This window comes from Diorhabda sublineata, chromosome 11 (assembly GCF_026230105.1).
Source record: "Diorhabda sublineata isolate icDioSubl1.1 chromosome 11, icDioSubl1.1, whole genome shotgun sequence".
Lineage (NCBI taxonomy): Eukaryota > Metazoa > Arthropoda > Insecta > Coleoptera > Chrysomelidae > Diorhabda > Diorhabda sublineata.
Genome location: NC_079484.1, coordinates 17,341,575 through 17,361,475, shown reverse-complemented (window position 1 = coordinate 17,361,475; position 19,901 = coordinate 17,341,575).

The following is a 19,901-nucleotide window of genomic DNA, read 5'->3' as shown; positions in this document are numbered from 1 at the left end:
ACACTAGCGCCCTCTGCCGGCCAGGCGCCAAACTTGACATGGTTTTTTTTTTTCGATATTATTACTATTTCATACAACTTTTATATGTTACACCTCGACAAGTTCTTATATCCTACCGGCCAGAAGAAAAACTAAACACGGTTTTATAGACACTAGCGCCCTCTGCCGGCCTGAAGCCACACTTAACACGGTTTTATAGACACTATAGAATTCCATTTTTCACACACTTTTTTTCGTTTCAACTTTCTATATACATCTTTTACCGTTAATATTACATTTTCCAATATTGTTACGGCTTCTATTTTATTCATTGATTCATAACACAATTTTTCGGTTAAACTTTTTATATAAGTTTTTTTAGTCATTCGTAAGCTCATTTGTCGTATCGATGGTTCCTATTTTTCCATTACAAATTCATATACCATTTTTCCGTTAAGGTTAGTTATTTTTCTGTGGCCATTACTATTTTCACAACACTTTTATATAAAACACCTCGGACGGATGTAGAGACATCCAGAACATATATATCCATTGAATTTTCACAATTCATTTTTTTCATCAAGTTCCTAGATAGAGAGGGATCTAATTTCATAATACTTGTTTTTTTTTCATCATTATTACTATCTTCATAAAACTTTTATATAACACACCTCGAACGGCTTCTACATACAAAATATATCCATTCAATTTTCACAATTCATCTTTTTCGACAAATTCTTATATCCTACCGGCCAGAAGACAAACTAGCGCCCTCTGCCGGCCAGAAGCCACACTTAACACGGTTTTATAGGCACTAGCGCCACCTGCCGGCCAGAAGACAAACTAAACACGGTTTTATAGACACTAGCGCCCTCTGCCAGCCAGACGCCAAACTTGACACGAATTTACAGACACTAGCGCCCTCTGCCGGCCAGAAGCCACACTTGACACGGTTTTATAGACACTAGCGCCACCTGCCGGCCAGAAGACAAACTAAACACGGTTTTATAGACACTAGCGCCCTCTGCCGGCCAGAAGACAAACTAAACACGGTTTTATAGACACTAGCGCCCTCTGCCGGCCAGGCGCCAAACTTGACACGAATTTACAGACACTAGCGCCACCTGCCGGCCAGAAGCCACACTTAACACGGTTTTATAGACACTAGCGCCCTCTGCCGGCCAGACGCCAAACTTGGCACGAATTTACAGACACTAGCGCCCTCTGCCGGCCAGAAGCCACACTTAACATGGTTTTATAGACACTAGCGACCTCTGCCGGCCAGGCGCCAAACCTGACACGGTTTTTTTTTTTCGATATTATTACTATTTCATACAACTTTTATATGTTACACCTCGACAAGTTCTTATATCCTACCGGCCAGAAGAAAAACTAAACACGGTTTTATAGACACTAGCGCCCTCTGCCGGCCTGAAGCCACACTTAACACGGTTTTATAGATACTAGCGCCACCTGCCGGCCAGAAGACAAACTAAACACGGTTTTATAGACACTAGCGCCCTCTGCCGGCCAGAAGACGAACTAAACACGGTTTTATAGACACTAGCGCCCTCTGCCGGCCAGGCGCCAAACTTGACACGAATTTACAGACACTAGCGCCACCTGCCGGCCAGAAGCCACACTTAACACGATTTTATAGACACTAGCGCCCTCTGCCGGCCAGACGCCAAACTTGACACGGTTTTTTTTTTTTTTTCGATATTATTACTATTTCATACAACTTTTATATGTTACACCTCGACTAGTTCTTATATCCTACCGGCCAGAAGAAAAACTAAACACGGTTTTATAGACACTAGCGCCCTCTGCCGGCCAGAAGACAAACTTAACACGGTTTTATAGACACTAGCGCCCTCTGCCGGCCAGAAGCCACACTTAACACGGTTTATAGACACTAGCGCCCTCTGCCGGCCAGGCGCCAAACTTGACACGGTTTTATAGACACTAGCGGCCTCTGCCGGCCAAACGCCAAACTTGACACGAATTTACTGACACTAGCGCCCTCTGCCGGCCAGACGCCAAACTTGACACGAATTTACAGACACTAGCGCCCTCTGCCGGCCAGAAGCCACACGTAACACGGTTTTATAGACACTAGCGCCCTCTGCCGGCCAGGCGCCAAACTTGACACGGTTTTATAGACACTAGCGCCCTCTGCCGGCCAGAAGACAAACTTAACACGGTTTTATAGACACTAGCGCCACCTGACGGCCAGGCGCCAAACTTGACACGGTTTTATAGACACTAGCGCCACCTGCCGGCTAGAAGACAAACTAAACACGGTTTTATAGACACTAGCGCCCTCTGCCCGCCAGGCGCCAAACTTGACACGGTTTTTTTTTCGACATTATTACTATTTCATACAACTTTTATATGTTACACCTCGACAAGTTCTTATATCCTACCGGCCAGAAGAAAAACTAAACACGGTTTTATAGACACTAGCGCCCTCTGCCGGCCTGAAGACAAACTAAACACGGTTTTATAGACACTAGCGCCCTCTGCCAGCCAGACGCCAAACTTGACACGAATTTACAGACACTAGCGCCCTCTGCCGGCCAGAAGCCACACTTAACACGGTTTTATAGACACTAGCGGCACCTGCCGGCAAGAAGACAAACTAAACACGGTTTTATAGACACTAGCGACCTCTGCCAGCCTGAAGCCAAACTTGACACGAATTTACAGACACTAGCGCCCTCTGCCGGCCAGAAGCCACACTTAACACGGTTTTATAGACACTAGCGCCACCTGCCGGCCAGAAGACAAACTAAACACGGTTTTATAGACACTAGCGCCCTCTGCCGGCCAGAAGACAAACTAAACACGGTTTTATAGACACTAGCGCCACCTGCCGGCCAGAAGACAAACTAAACACGGTTTTATAGACACTAGCGCCACCTGCCGGCCAGAAGACAAACTAAACACGGTTTTATAGACACTAGCGCCCTCTGCCGGCCAGAAGCCACACTTAACACGGTTTTATAGACACTATAGAATTCCATTTTTCACACACTTTTTTTCGTTTCAACTTTCTATATACATCTTTTACCGTTAATATTACATTTTCCAATATTGTTACGGCTTCTATTTTATTCATTGATTCATAACACAATTTTTCGGTTAAACTTTTTATATAAGTTTTTTTAGTCATTCGTAAGCTCATTTGTCGTATCGATGGTTCCTATTTTTCCATTACAAATTCATATACAATTTTTCCGTTAAGGTTAGTTATTTTTCTGTGGCCATTACTATTTTCACAACACTTTTATATAAAACACCTCGGACGGATGTAGAGACATCCAGTACATCTATATCCATTGAATTTTCACAATTCATTTTTTTCATCAAGTTCCTAGATAGAGAGGGATCTAATTTCATAATACTTGTTTTTTTTTCATCATTATTACTATCTTCATAAAACTTTTATATAACACACCTCGAACGGCTTCTACATACAAAACATATTCATTCAATTTTCACTATTCATCTTTTTCGACAAATTCTTATATCCTACCGGCCAGAAGACAAACTAGCGCCCTCTGCCGGCCAGAAGCCACACTTAACACGGTTTTATAGGCACTAGCGCCACCTGCCGGCCAGAAGACAAACTAAACACGGTTTTATAGACACTAGCGCCCTCTGCCAGCCAGACGCCAAACTTGACACGAATTTACAGACACTAGCGCCCTCTGCCGGCCAGAAGCCACACTTAACACGGTTTTATAGACACTAGCGCCCTCTGCCGGCCAGACGCCAAACTTGACACGAATTTACAGACACTAGCGCCCTCTGCCGGCCAGAAGCCACACTTAACACGGTTTTATAGACACTAGCGCCCTCTGCCGGCCAGGCGCCAAACTTGACATGGTTTTTTTTTTTTCGATATTATTACTATTTCATACAACTTTTATATGTTACACCTCGACAAGTTCTTATATCCTACCGGCCAGAAGACAAACTAAACACGGTTTTATAGACACTAGCGCCACCTGCCGGCCAGAAGACAAACTAAACACGGTTTTATAGACACTAGCGCCCTCTGCCGGCCAGACGCCAAACTTGACACGAATTTACAGACACTAGCGCCCTCTGCCGGCCAGAAGCCACACTTAACACGGTTTTATAGACACTAGCGCCCTCTGCCGGCCAGACGCCAAACTTGACACGAATTTACAGACACTAGCGCCCTCTGCCGGCCAGAAGCCACACTTAACACGGTTTTATAGACACTAGCGCCCTCTGCCGGCCAGGCGCCAAACTTGACACGGTTTTTTTTTTTCGATATTATTACTATTTCATACAACTTTTATATGTTACACCTCGACAAGTTCTTATATCCTACCGGCCAGAAGAAAAACTAAACACGGTTTTATAGACACTAGCGCCCTCTGCCGGCCTGAAGCCACACTTAACACGGTTTTATAGACACTATAGAATTCCATTTTTCACACACTTTTTTTCGTTTCAACTTTCTATATACATCTTTTACCGTTAATATTACATTTTCCAATATTGTTACGGCTTCTATTTTATTCATTGATTCATAACACAATTTTTCGGTTAAACTTTTTATATAAGTTTTTTTAGTCATTCGTAAGCTCATTTGTCGTATCGATGGTTCCTATTTTTCCATTACAAATTCATATACCATTTTTCCGTTAAGGTTAGTTATTTTTCTGTGGCCATTACTATTTTCACAACACTTTTATATAAAACACCTCGGACGGATGTAGAGACATCCAGAACATATATATCCATTGAATTTTCACAATTCATTTTTTTCATCAAGTTCCTAGATAGAGAGGGATCTAATTTCATAATACTTGTTTTTTTTTCATCATTATTACTATCTTCATAAAACTTTTATATAACACACCTCGAACGGCTTCTACATACAAAATATATCCATTCAATTTTCACAATTCATCTTTTTCGACAAATTCTTATATCCTACCGGCCAGAAGACAAACTAGCGCCCTCTGCCGGCCAGAAGCCACACTTAACACGGTTTTATAGGCACTAGCGCCACCTGCCGGCCAGAAGACAAACTAAACACGGTTTTATAGACACTAGCGCCCTCTGCCAGCCAGACGCCAAACTTGACATGAATTTACAGACACTAGCGCCCTCTGCCGGCCAGAAGCCACACTTGACACGGTTTTATAGACACTAGCGCCACCTGCCGGCCAGAAGACAAACTAAACACGGTTTTATAGACACTAGCGCCCTCTGCCGGCCAGAAGACAAACTAAACACGGTTTTATAGACACTAGCGCCCTCTGCCGGCCAGGCGCCAAACTTGACACGAATTTACAGACACTAGCGCCACCTGCCGGCCAGAAGCCACACTTAACACGGTTTTATAGACACTAGCGCCCTCTGCCGGCCAGACGCCAAACTTGGCACGAATTTACAGACACTAGCGCCCTCTGCCGGCCAGAAGCCACACTTAACACGGTTTTATAGACACTAGCGACCTCTGCCGGCCAGGCGCCAAACCTGACACGGTTTTTTTTTTCGATATTATTACTATTTCATACAACTTTTATATGTTACACCTCGACAAGTTCTTATATCCTACCGGCCAGAAGAAAAACTAAACACGGTTTTATAGACACTAGCGCCCTCTGCCGGCCTGAAGCCACACTTAACACGGTTTTATAGATACTAGCGCCACCTGCCGGCCAGAAGACAAACTAAACACGGTTTTATAGACACTAGCGCCCTCTGCCGGCCAGAAGACGAACTAAACACGGTTTTATAGACACTAGCGCCCTCTGCCGGCCAGGCGCCAAACTTGACACGAATTTACAGACACTAGCGCCACCTGCCGGCCAGAAGCCACACTTAACACGATTTTATAGACACTAGCGCCCTCTGCCGGCCAGACGCCAAACTTGACACGTTTTTTTTTTTTTTTTCGATATTATTACTATTTCATACAACTTTTATATGTTACACCTCGACTAGTTCTTATATCCTACCGGCCAGAAGAAAAACTAAACACGGTTTTATAGACACTAGCGCCCTCTGCCGGCCAGAAGACAAACTTAACACGGTTTTATAGACACTAGCGCCCTCTGCCGGCCAGAAGCCACACTTAACACGGTTTATAGACACTAGCGCCCTCTGCCGGCCAGGCGCCAAACTTGACACGGTTTTATAGACACTAGCGGCCTCTGCCGGCCAAACGCCAAACTTGACACGAATTTACTGACACTAGCGCCCTCTGCCGGCCAGACGCCAAACTTGACACGAATTTACAGACACTAGCGCCCTCTGCCGGCCAGAAGCCACACGTAACACGGTTTTATAGACACTAGCGCCCTCTGCCGGCCAGGCGCCAAACTTGACACGGTTTTATAGACACTAGCGCCCTCTGCCGGCCAGAAGACAAACTTAACACGGTTTTATAGACACTAGCGCCACCTGACGGCCAGGCGCCAAACTTGACACGGTTTTATAGACACTAGCGCCACCTGCCGGCTAGAAGACAAACTAAACACGGTTTTATAGACACTAGCGCCCTCTGCCCGCCAGGCGCCAAACTTGACACGGTTTTTTTTTCGACATTATTACTATTTCATACAACTTTTATATGTTACACCTCGACAAGTTCTTATATCCTACCGGCCAGAAGAAAAACTAAACACGGTTTTATAGACACTAGCGCCCTCTGCCGGCCTGAAGACAAACTAAACACGGTTTTATAGACACTAGCGCCCTCTGCCAGCCAGACGCCAAACTTGACACGAATTTACAGACACTAGCGCCCTCTGCCGGCCAGAAGCCACACTTAACACGGTTTTATAGACACTAGCGGCACCTGCCGGCAAGAAGACAAACTAAACACGGTTTTATAGACACTAGCGACCTCTGCCAGCCTGAAGCCAAACTTGACACGAATTTACAGACACTAGCGCCCTCTGCCGGCCAGAAGCCACACTTAACACGGTTTTATAGACACTAGCGCCACCTGCCGGCCAGAAGACAAACTAAACACGGTTTTATAGACACTAGCGCCCTCTGCCGGCCAGAAGACAAACTAAACACGGTTTTATAGACACTAGCGCCACCTGCCGGCCAGAAGACAAACTAAACACGGTTTTATAGACACTAGCGCCACCTGCCGGCCAGAAGACAAACTAAACACGGTTTTATAGACACTAGCGCCCTCTGCCGGCCAGACGCCAAACTTGACACGAATTTACAGACACTAGCGCCCTCTGCCGGCCAGAAGCCACACTTAACACGGTTTTATAGACACTATAGAATTCCATTTTTCACACACTTTTTTTCGTTTCAACTTTCTATATACATCTTTTACCGTTAATATTACATTTTCCAATATTGTTACGGCTTCTATTTTATTCATTGATTCATAACACAATTTTTCGGTTAAACTTTTTATATAAGTTTTTTTAGTCATTCGTAAGCTCATTTGTCGTATCGATGGTTCCTATTTTTCCATTACAAATTCATATACAATTTTTCCGTTAAGGTTAGTTATTTTTCTGTGGCCATTACTATTTTCACAACACTTTTATATAAAACACCTCGGACGGATGTAGAGACATCCAGAACATCTATATCCATTGAATTTTCACAATTCATTTTTTTCATCAAGTTCCTAGATAGAGAGGGATCTAATTTCATAATACTTGTTTTTTTTTCATCATTATTACTATCTTCATAAAACTTTTATATAACACACCTCGAACGGCTTCTACATACAAAACATATCCATTCAATTTTCACTATTCATCTTTTTCGACAAATTCTTATATCCTACCGGCCAGAAGACAAACTAGCGCCCTCTGCCGGCCAGAAGCCACACTTAACACGGTTTTATAGGCACTAGCGCCACCTGCCGGCCAGAAGACAAACTAAACACGGTTTTATAGACACTAGCGCCCTCTGCCAGCCAGACGCCAAACTTGACACGAATTTACAGACACTAGCGCCCACTGCCGGCCAGAAGCCACACTTGACACGGTTTTATAGACACTAGCGCCACCTGCCGGCCAGAAGACAAACTAAACACGGTTTTATAGACACTAGCGCCCTCTGCCGGCCAGAAGACAAACTAAACACGGTTTTATAGACACTAGCGCCCTCTGCCAGCCAGACGCCAAACTTGACACGAATTTACAGACACTAGCGCCCTCTGCCGGCCAGAAGCCACACTTGACAGGGTTTTATAGACACTAGCGCCCTCTGCCGGCCAGACGCCAAACTTGACACGAATTTACAGACACTAGCGCCCTCTGCCGGCCAGAAGCCACACTTAACACGGTTTTATAGACACTAGCGCCCTCTGCCGGCCAGGCGCCAAACTTGACACGGTTTTTTTTTTTCGATATTATTACTATTTCATACAACTTTTATATGTTACACCTCGACAAGTTCTTATATCCTACCGGCCAGAAGAAAAACTAAACACGGTTTTATAGTCACTAGCGCCCTCTGCCGGCCTGAAGCCACACTTAACACGGTTTTATAGACACTAGCGCCACCTGCCGGCCAGAAGACAAACTAAACACGGTTTTCTAGACACTAGCGCCCTCTGCCGGCCAGAAGACGAACTAAACACGGTTTTATAGACACTAGCGCCCTCTGCCGGCCAGGCGCCAAACTTGACACGAATTTACAGACACTAGCGCCACCTGCCGGCCAGAAGCCACACTTAACACGATTTTATAGACACTAGCGCCCTCTGCCGGCCAGACGCCAAACTTGACACGGTTTTATAGACACTAGCGCCCTCTGCCGGCCAGGCGCCAAACTTGACACGGTTTTTTTTTTTTCGATATTATTACTATTTCATACAACTTTTATATGTTACACCTCGACTAGTTCTTATATCCTACCGGCCAGAAGAAAAACTAAACACGGTTTTATAGACACTAGCGCCCTCTGCCGGCCAGAAGACAAACTTATCACGGTTTTATAGACACTAGCGCCCTCTGCCGGCCAGAAGCCACACTTAACACGGTTTATAGACACTAGCGCCCTCTGCTGGCCAGGCGCCAAACTTGACACGGTTTTATAGACACTAGCGGCCTCTGCCGGCCAAACGCCAAACTTGACACGAATTTACTGACACTAGCGCCCTCTGCCGGCCAGACGCCAAACTTGACACGAATTTACAGACACTAGCGCCCTCTGCCGGCCAGAAGCCACACGTAACACGGTTTTATAGACACTAGCGGCACCTGCCGGCAAGAAGACAAACTAAACACGGTTTTATAGACACTAGCGACCTCTGCCAGCCTGAAGCCAAACTTGACACGAATTTACAGACACTAGCGCCCTCTGCCGGCCAGAAGCCACACTTAACACGGTTTTATAGACACTAGCGCCACCTGCCGGCCAGAAGACAAACTAAACACGGTTTTATAGACACTAGCGCCCTCTGCCGGCCAGAAGACAAACTAAACACGGTTTTATAGACACTAGCGCCACCTGCCGGCCAGAAGACAAACTAAACACGGTTTTATAGACACTAGCGCCACCTGCCGGCCAGAAGACAAACTAAACACGGTTTTATAGACACTAGCGCCCTCTGCCGGCCAGACGCCAAACTTGACACGAATTTACAGACACTAGCGCCCTCTGCCGGCCAGAAGCCACACTTAACACGGTTTTATAGACACTATAGAATTCCATTTTTCACACACTTTTTTTCGTTTCAACTTTCTATATACATCTTTTACCGTTAATATTACATTTTCCAATATTGTTACGGCTTCTATTTTATTCATTGATTCATAACACAATTTTTCGGTTAAACTTTTTATATAAGTTTTTTTAGTCATTCGTAAGCTCATTTGTCGTATCGATGGTTCCTATTTTTCCATTACAAATTCATATACAATTTTTCCGTTAAGGTTAGTTATTTTTCTGTGGCCATTACTATTTTCACAACACTTTTATATAAAACACCTCGGACGGATGTAGAGACATCCAGAACATCTATATCCATTGAATTTTCACAATTCATTTTTTTCATCAAGTTCCTAGATAGAGAGGGATCTAATTTCATAATACTTGTTTTTTTTTCATCATTATTACTATCTTCATAAAACTTTTATATAACACACCTCGAACGGCTTCTACATACAAAACATATCCATTCAATTTTCACTATTCATCTTTTTCGACAAATTCTTATATCCTACCGGCCAGAAGACAAACTAGCGCCCTCTGCCGGCCAGAAGCCACACTTAACACGGTTTTATAGGCACTAGCGCCACCTGCCGGCCAGAAGACAAACTAAACACGGTTTTATAGACACTAGCGCCCTCTGCCAGCCAGACGCCAAACTTGACACGAATTTACAGACACTAGCGCCCACTGCCGGCCAGAAGCCACACTTGACACGGTTTTATAGACACTAGCGCCACCTGCCGGCCAGAAGACAAACTAAACACGGTTTTATAGACACTAGCGCCCTCTGCCGGCCAGAAGACAAACTAAACACGGTTTTATAGACACTAGCGCCCTCTGCCAGCCAGACGCCAAACTTGACACGAATTTACAGACACTAGCGCCCTCTGCCGGCCAGAAGCCACACTTGACAGGGTTTTATAGACACTAGCGCCCTCTGCCGGCCAGACGCCAAACTTGACACGAATTTACAGACACTAGCGCCCTCTGCCGGCCAGAAGCCACACTTAACACGGTTTTATAGACACTAGCGCCCTCTGCCGGCCAGGCGCCAAACTTGACACGGTTTTTTTTTTTCGATATTATTACTATTTCATACAACTTTTATATGTTACACCTCGACAAGTTCTTATATCCTACCGGCCAGAAGAAAAACTAAACACGGTTTTATAGTCACTAGCGCCCTCTGCCGGCCTGAAGCCACACTTAACACGGTTTTATAGACACTAGCGCCACCTGCCGGCCAGAAGACAAACTAAACACGGTTTTCTAGACACTAGCGCCCTCTGCCGGCCAGAAGACGAACTAAACACGGTTTTATAGACACTAGCGCCCTCTGCCGGCCAGGCGCCAAACTTGACACGAATTTACAGACACTAGCGCCACCTGCCGGCCAGAAGCCACACTTAACACGATTTTATAGACACTAGCGCCCTCTGCCGGCCAGACGCCAAACTTGACACGGTTTTATAGACACTAGCGCCCTCTGCCGGCCAGGCGCCAAACTTGACACGGTTTTTTTTTTTTCGATATTATTACTATTTCATACAACTTTTATATGTTACACCTCGACTAGTTCTTATATCCTACCGGCCAGAAGAAAAACTAAACACGGTTTTATAGACACTAGCGCCCTCTGCCGGCCAGAAGACAAACTTATCACGGTTTTATAGACACTAGCGCCCTCTGCCGGCCAGAAGCCACACTTAACACGGTTTATAGACACTAGCGCCCTCTGCTGGCCAGGCGCCAAACTTGACACGGTTTTATAGACACTAGCGGCCTCTGCCGGCCAAACGCCAAACTTGACACGAATTTACTGACACTAGCGCCCTCTGCCGGCCAGACGCCAAACTTGACACGAATTTACAGACACTAGCGCCCTCTGCCGGCCAGAAGCCACACGTAACACGGTTTTATAGACAATAGCGCCCTCTGCCGGCCAGGCGCCAAACTTGACACGGTTTTATAGACACTAGCGCCCTCTGCCGGCCAGAAGACAAACTTAACACGGTTTTATAGACACTAGCGCCACCTGACGGCCAGGCGCCAAACTTGACACGGTTTTATAGACACTAGCGCCACCTGCCGGCCAGAAGACAAACTAAACACGGTTTTATAGACACTAGCGCCCTCTGCCCGCCAGGCGCCAAACTTGACACGGTTTTTTTTTTTCGACACTATTACTATTTCATACAACTTTTATATGTTACACCTCGACAAGTTCTTATATCCTACCGGCCAGAAGAAAAACTAAACACGGTTTTATAGACACTAGCGCCCTCTGCCGGCCTGAAGACAAACTAAACACGAATTTACAGACACTAGCGCCCTCTGCCGGCCAGAAGCCACACTTAACACGGTTTTATAGACACTAGCGCCACCTGCCGGCAAGAAGACAAACTAAACACGGTTTATAGACACTAGCGCCCTCTGCCGGCCAGGCGCCAAACTTGACACGGTTTTATAGACACTAGCGCCCTCTGCCGGCCAGGCGCCAAACTTGACACGAATTTACAGACACTAGCGCCACCTGCCGGCCAGAAGCCACACTTAACACGGTTTTATAGACACTAGCGCCCTCTGCCGGCCAGGCGCCAAACTTGACACGGTTTTATAGACACTAGCGCCCTCTGCCGGCCAGACGCCAAACTTGACACGAATTTACAGACACTAGCGCCCTCTGCCGGCCAGAAGCCACACTTAACACGGTTTTATAGACACTAGCGCCCTCTGCCGGCCAGGCGCCAAACTTGACACGGTTTTATAGACACTAGCGCCCTCTGCCGGCCAACAGACAAACTTAACACGGTTTTATAGACACTAGCGCCACCTGCCGGCCAGGCGCTGAACTTGACACGGTTTTATAGACACTAGCGCCACCTGCCGGCCAGAAGCCACACTTAACACGGTTTTATAGACACTAGCGCCCTCTGCCGGCCAGGCGCCAAACTTGACACGGTTTTATAGACACTAGCGCCCTCTGCCGGCCAACAGACAAACTAAACACGGTTTTATAGACACTAGCGCCCTCTGCCGGCCAGGCGCCAAACTTGACACGGTTTTTTTTTTTTTTCGATATTATTACTATTTCATACAACTTTTATATGTTACACCTCGACAAGTTCTTATATCCTACCGGCCAGAAGAAAAACTAAACACGGTTTTATAGACACTAGCGCCCTCTGCCGGCCAGAAGACAAACTTAACACGGTTTTATAGACACTAGCGCCACCTGACGGCCAGGCGCCAAACTTGACACGGTTTTATAGACACTAGCGCCACCTGCCGGCAAGAAGACAAACAAAACACGGTTTTATAGACACTAGCGCCCTCTGCCGGCCTGAAGCCACACTTAACACGGTTTTATAGACACTAGCGCCACCTGCCGGCCAGAAGACAAACTAAACACGGTTTTATAGACACTAGCGCCCTCTGCCAGCCAGACGCCAAACTTGACACGAATTTACAGACACTAGCGCCCTCTGCCGGCCAGAAGCCACAATTGACACGGTTTTATAGACACTAGCGCCACCTGCCGGCCAGAAGACAAACTAAACACGGTTTTATAGACACTAGCGCCCTCTGCCGGCCAGGCGCCAAACTTGACACGGTTTTATAGACACTAGCGCCACCTGCCGGCCAGAAGACAAACTAAACACGGTTTTATAGACACTAGCGCCCTCTGCCGGCCAGAAGCCACACTTAACACGGTTTTATAGGCACTAGCGCCACCTGCCGGCCAGAAGACAAACTAAACACGGTTTTATAGACACTAGCGCCCTCTGCCGGCCAAACGCCAAACTTAACACGGTTTTATAGACACTAGTGCCACCTTCCGGCCAGAAGACAAACTAAACACGGTTTTATAGACACTAGCGCCCTCTGCCGGCCAGGCGCCAAACTTGACACGAATTTACAGACACTAGCGCCACCTGCCGGCCAGAAGCCACACTTAACACGGTTTTATAGACACTAGCGCCCTCTGCCGGCCAGACGCCAAACTTGACACGAATTTACAGACACTAGCGCCCTCTGCTGGCCAGAAGCCACACTTAACACGGTTTTATAGACACTAGCGCCCTCTGCCGGCCAGGCGCCAAACTTGACACGGTTTTATAGACACTAGCGCCCTCTGCCGGCCAGACGCCAAACTTGACACGAATTTACAGACACTAGCGCCCTCTGCCGGCCAGAAGCCACACTTAACACAAATTTACAGACACTAGCGCCCTCTGCCGGCCAGAAGCCACACTTAACACGAATTTACAGACACTAGCGCCCTCTGCCGGCCAGAAGCCACACTTAACACGGTTTTATAGACACTAGCGCCCTCTGCCGGCCTGAAGACAAACTAAACACGGTTTATAGACACTAGCCCCCTCTGCCGGCCAGGCGCCAAACTTGACACGGTTTTATAGACACGATTTTTTTTTTTTTTCGATATTATTACTATTTCATACAACTTTTATATGTTACACCTCGACAAGTTCTTATATCCTACCGGCCAGAAGCCACACTTAACACGGTTTTATAGACACTAGTGCCCTCTGCCGGCCTGAAGACAAACTAAACACGGTTTATAGACACTAGCGCCCTCTGCCGGCCAGGCGCCAAACTTGACACGGTTTTATAGACACGATTTTTTTTTTTTCGATATTATTTCTATTTCATACAACTTTTATATGTTACACCTCGACCGGTTCTTATATCCTACCGGCCAGAAGACAAACTAAACACGGTTTTATAGACACGATTTTTTTTTCCAATATTATTACTATTTCATACAACTTTTATATGTTACACCTCGACAAGTTCTTATATCCTACTGGCCAGAAAAAAAACTAAACACGGTTTTATAGACACTAGTGCCCTCTGCCTGCCAGGCGCCAAACTCGACACGGTTTCATAGACACTAGCGCCCTCTGCCGGCCAGAAGCCACACTTAACACGAATTTACAGACACTAGCTCCCTCTGCCGGCCAGAAGCCACACTTAACACGGTTTTATAGACCCTAGCGCCCTCTGCCGGCATGAAGACAAACTAAACACGGTTTATAGACACTAGCGCCCTCTGCCGGCCTGAAGACAAACTTGACACGGTTTTATAGACACTAGCGCCCTCTGCCGGCCAAACGCCAAACTTAACACGGTTTTATAGACACTAGCGCCCTCTGCCGGCCAAGCGCCAAACTCGACACGGTTTCATAGACACTAGCGCCCTCTGCCGGCCAGAAGCCACACTTAACACGAATTTACAGACACTAGCGCCCTCTGCCGGCCAGAAGCCACACTTAACACGGTTTTATAGACACTAGCGCCCTCTGCCGGCCTGAAGACAAACTAAACACGGCTTATAGACACTAGCGCCCTCTGCCGGCCAGGCGCCAAACTTGACACGGTTTTATAGACACTAGCGCCCTCTGCCGGCCAGATGCCAAACTTGACATGAATTTACAGACACTAGCGCCCTCTGCCGGCCAGAAGCCACACTTAACACGGTTTTATAGACACTAGCGCCACCTGCCGGCCAGAAGCCACACTTAACACGGTTTATAGACACTAGCGCCCTCTGCCGGCCAGGCGCCAAACTTGACACGGTTTTATAGACACTAGCGCCCTCTGCCGGCCAGACGCCAAACTTGACACGAATTTACAGACACTAGCGCCCTCTTTCGGCCAGAAGCCACACTTAACACGGTTTTATAGACACTAGCGCCCTCTGCCGGCCAGGCGCCAAACTTGACACGGTTTTATAGACACAAGCGCCCTCTGCCGGCCAACAGACAAACTTAACACGGTTTTATAGACACTAGCGCCACCTGCCGGCCAGGCGCTGAACTTGACACGGTTTTATAGACACTAGCGCCCTCTGCCGGCCAGACGCCAAACTTGACACGAATTTACAGACACTAGCGCCCTCTGCCGGCCAGAAGCCACACTTAACACGGTTTTATAGATACTAGCGCCCTCTGCCGGCCAGGCGCCAAACTTGACACGGTTTTTTTTTTCTTTCGATATTATTACTATTTCATACAACTTTTATATGTTACACCTCGACAAGTTCTTATATCCTACCGGCCAGAAGAAAAACTAAACACGGTTTTATAGACACTAGCGCCCTCTGCCGGCCAGAAGACAAACTTAACACGGTTTTATAGACACCAGCGCCACCTGACGGCCAGGCGCCAAACTTAACACGGTTTTATAGACACTAGCGTCACCTGCCGGCAAGAAGACAAACAAAACACGGTTTTATAGACACTAGCGCCCTCTGCCGGCCTGAAGCCACACTTAACACGGTTTTATAGACACTAGCGCCACCTGCCGGCCAGAAAACAAACTAAACACGGTTTTATAGACACTAGCGCCCTCTGCCAGCCAGACGCCAAACTTGACACGAATTTACAGACACTAGCGCCCTCTGCCGGCCAGAAGCCACAATTGACACGGTTTTATAGACACTAGCGCCACCTGCCGGCCAGAAGACAAACTAAACACGGTTTTATAGACACTAGCGCCCTCTGCCGGCCAGAAGACAAACTAAACACGGTTTTATAGACACTAGCGCCCTCTGCCGGCCAGGCGCCAAACTTGACACGAATTTACAGACACTAGCGCCCTCTGCCGGCCAGAAGCCACACTTAACACAGTTTTATAGACACTAGCGCCCTCTGCCGGCCAGGCGCCAAACTTGACATTGTTTTATAGACACGATTTTTTTTTTTTCGATATTATTACTATTTCATACAACTTTTATATCTTACACCTCGACAAGTTCTTATATCCTACCGGCCAGAAGATAAACTAAACACGGTTTTATAGACACGATTTTTTTTTTTTCGATATTATTACTATTTCATACAACTTTTATATGTTACACCTCGACAAGTTCTTATATCCTACCGGCCAGAAGAAAAACTAAACACGGTTTTATATACACTAGCGCCACCTGTTGGCCAAACGCCAAACTCAACACGGTTTTATAGACACTAGCGCCCTCTGCCGACCAGGCGCCAAACTTGACACGGTTTTATAGACACTAGCGCCACCTGCCGGCCAGAAGACAAACTAAACACGGTTTTATAGACACTAGCGTCCTCTGCCGGCCAGAAGCCACACTTAACACTGTTTTATAGGCACTAGCGCCACCTGCCGGCCAGAAGACAAACTAAACACGGTTTTATAGACACTAGCGCCCTCTGCCGGCCAAACGCCAAACTTAACACGGTTTTATAGACACTAGCGCCACCTGCCGGCCAGAAGACAAACTAAACACGGTTTTATAGACACTAGCGCCCTCTGCCGGCCAGGCGCCAAACTTGACACGAATTTACAGACACTAGCGCCACCTGCCGGCCAGAAGCCACACTTAACACGGTTTTATAGACACTAGCGCCCTCTGCCGGCCAGACGCCAAACTTGACACGAATTTACAGACACTAGCGCCCTCTGCTGGCCAGAAGCCACACTTAACACGGTTTTATAGACACTAGCGCCCTCTGCCGGCCAGGCGCCAAACTTGACATGGTTTTTTTTTTTCGATATTATTACTAGTTCATACAACTTTTATATGTTACACCTCGACAAGTTCTTATATCCTACCGGCCAGAAGCCACACTTAACACGGTTTTATAGACACTAGCGCCCTCTGCCGGCCTGAAGACAAACTAAACACGGTTTATAGACACTAGCGCCCTCTGCCGGCCAGGCGCCAAACTTGACATGGTTTTATAGACACGATTTTTTTTTTTTTCGATATTATTACTATTTCATACAACTTTTATATCTTACACCTCGACAAGTTCTTATATCCTACCGGCCAGAAGACAAACTAAACACGGTTTTATAGACACGATTTTTTTTTTTCGATATTATTACTATTTCATACAACTTTTATATCTTACACCTCGACAAGTTCTTATATCCTACCGGCCAGAAGAAAAACTAATCACGGTTTTATAGACACTAGCGCCACCTGTTGGCCAAACGCCAAACTTAACACGGTTTCATAGACACTAAAGCCCTCTGCCGGCCAGAAGCCACACTTAACACGAATTTACAGACACTAGCGCCCTCTGCCGGCCAGAAGCCACACTTAACACGAATTCACAGACACTAGCGCCCTCTGCCAGCCAGAAGCGACACTTAGCACGGTTTTATAGACACTAGCGCCCTCTGCCGGCCTGAAGACAAACTAAAAACGGTTTATAGACACTAGCGCCCTCTGCCGGCCAGGCGCCAAACTTGACACGGTTTTATAGACACGATTTTTTTTTTCGATATTATTACTATTTCATACAACTTTTATATGTTACACCTCGACAAGTTCTTATATCCTACCGGCCAGAAGCCACACTTAACACGGTTTTATAGACACTAGCGCCCTCTGCCGGCCTGAAGACAAACTAAACACGGTTTATAGACACTAGCGCCCTCTGCCGGCCAGGCGCCAAACTTGACACGGTTTTATAGACACGATTTTTTTTTTTTCGATATTATTACTATTTCATACAACTTTTATATGTTACACCTCGACAAGTTCTTATATCCTACCGGCCAGAAGGAAAACTAAACACGGTTTTATAGACACTAGCGCCACCTGTTGGCCAAACGCCAAACTTAACACGATTTTATAGACACTAGCGCCCTCTGCCGGTCAGGCGCCAAACTCGACACGGTTTTATAGACACTAGCGCCCTCTGCCGGCCAGAAGCCACACTTAACACGAATTTACAGACACTAGCGCCCTCTGTCGGCCAGAAGCCACACTTAACACGAATTTACAGACACTAGCGCCCTCTGCCGGCCAGAAGCCACACTTAACACGGTTTTATAGACACTAGCGCCCTCTGCCGGCCTGAAGACAAACTAAAGACGGTTTATAGACACTAGCGCCCTCTGCCGGCCAGGCGCCAAACTTAACACGGTTTTATAGACACTAGCGCCCTCTGGCGGCCAGGCGCCAAACTCGACACGGTTTTATAGTTACTAGCGCCCTCTGCCGGCCAGAAGCCACACTTAACACGAATTTACAGACACTAGCGCCCTCTGCCGGCCAGAAGCCACACTTAACACGGTTTTATAGACACTAGCGCCCTCTGCCGGCCAGGCGCCAAACTTGACACGGTTTTATAAACACTAGCGCCCTCTGCCGGCCAGACGCCAAACTTGACACGAATTTACAGACACTAGCGCCCTCTGCTGGCCAGAAGCCACACTTAACACGGTTTTATAGACACTAGCGCCCTCTGCCGGCCAGGCGCCAAACTTGACACGGTTTTATAGACACTAGCGCCCTCTGCCGGCCAGACGCCAAACTTGACACGAATTTACAGACACTAGCGCCCTCTGCCGGCCAGAAGCCACACTTAACACAAATTTACAGACACTAGCGCCCTCTGCCGGCCAGAAGCCACACTTAACACGAATTTACAGACACTAGCGCCCTCTGCCGGCCAGAAGCCACACTTAACACGGTTTTATAGACACTAGCGCCCTCTGCCGGCCTGAAGACAAACTAAACACGGTTTATAGACACTAGCCCCCTCTGCCGGCCAGGCGCCAAACTTGACACGGTTTTATAGACACGATTTTTTTTTTTTTTCGATATTATTACTATTTCATACAACTTTTATATGTTACACCTCGACAAGTTCTTATATCCTACCGGCCAGAAGCCACACTTAACACGGTTTTATAGACACTAGTGCCCTCTGCCGGCCTGAAGACAAACTAAACACGGTTTATAGACACTAGCGCCCTCTGCCGGCCAGGCGCCAAACTTGACACGGTTTTATAGACACGATTTTTTTTTTTTTCGATATTATTACTATTTCATACAACTTTTATATGTTACACCTCGACCGGTTCTTATATCCTACCGGCCAGAAGACAAACTAAACACGGTTTTATAGACACGATTTTTTTTTCCAATATTATTACTATTTCATACAACTTTTATATGTTACACCTCGACAAGTTCTTATATCCTACTGGCCAGAAAAAAAACTAAACACGGTTTTATAGACACTAGTGCCCTCTGCCTGCCAGGCGCCAAACTCGACACGGTTTCATAGACACTAGCGCCCTCTGCCGGCCAGAAGCCACACTTAACACGAATTTACAGACACTAGCTCCCTCTGCCGGCCAGAAGCCACACTTAACACGGTTTTATAGACCCTAGCGCCCTCTGCCGGCCTGAAGACAAACTAAACACGGTTTATAGA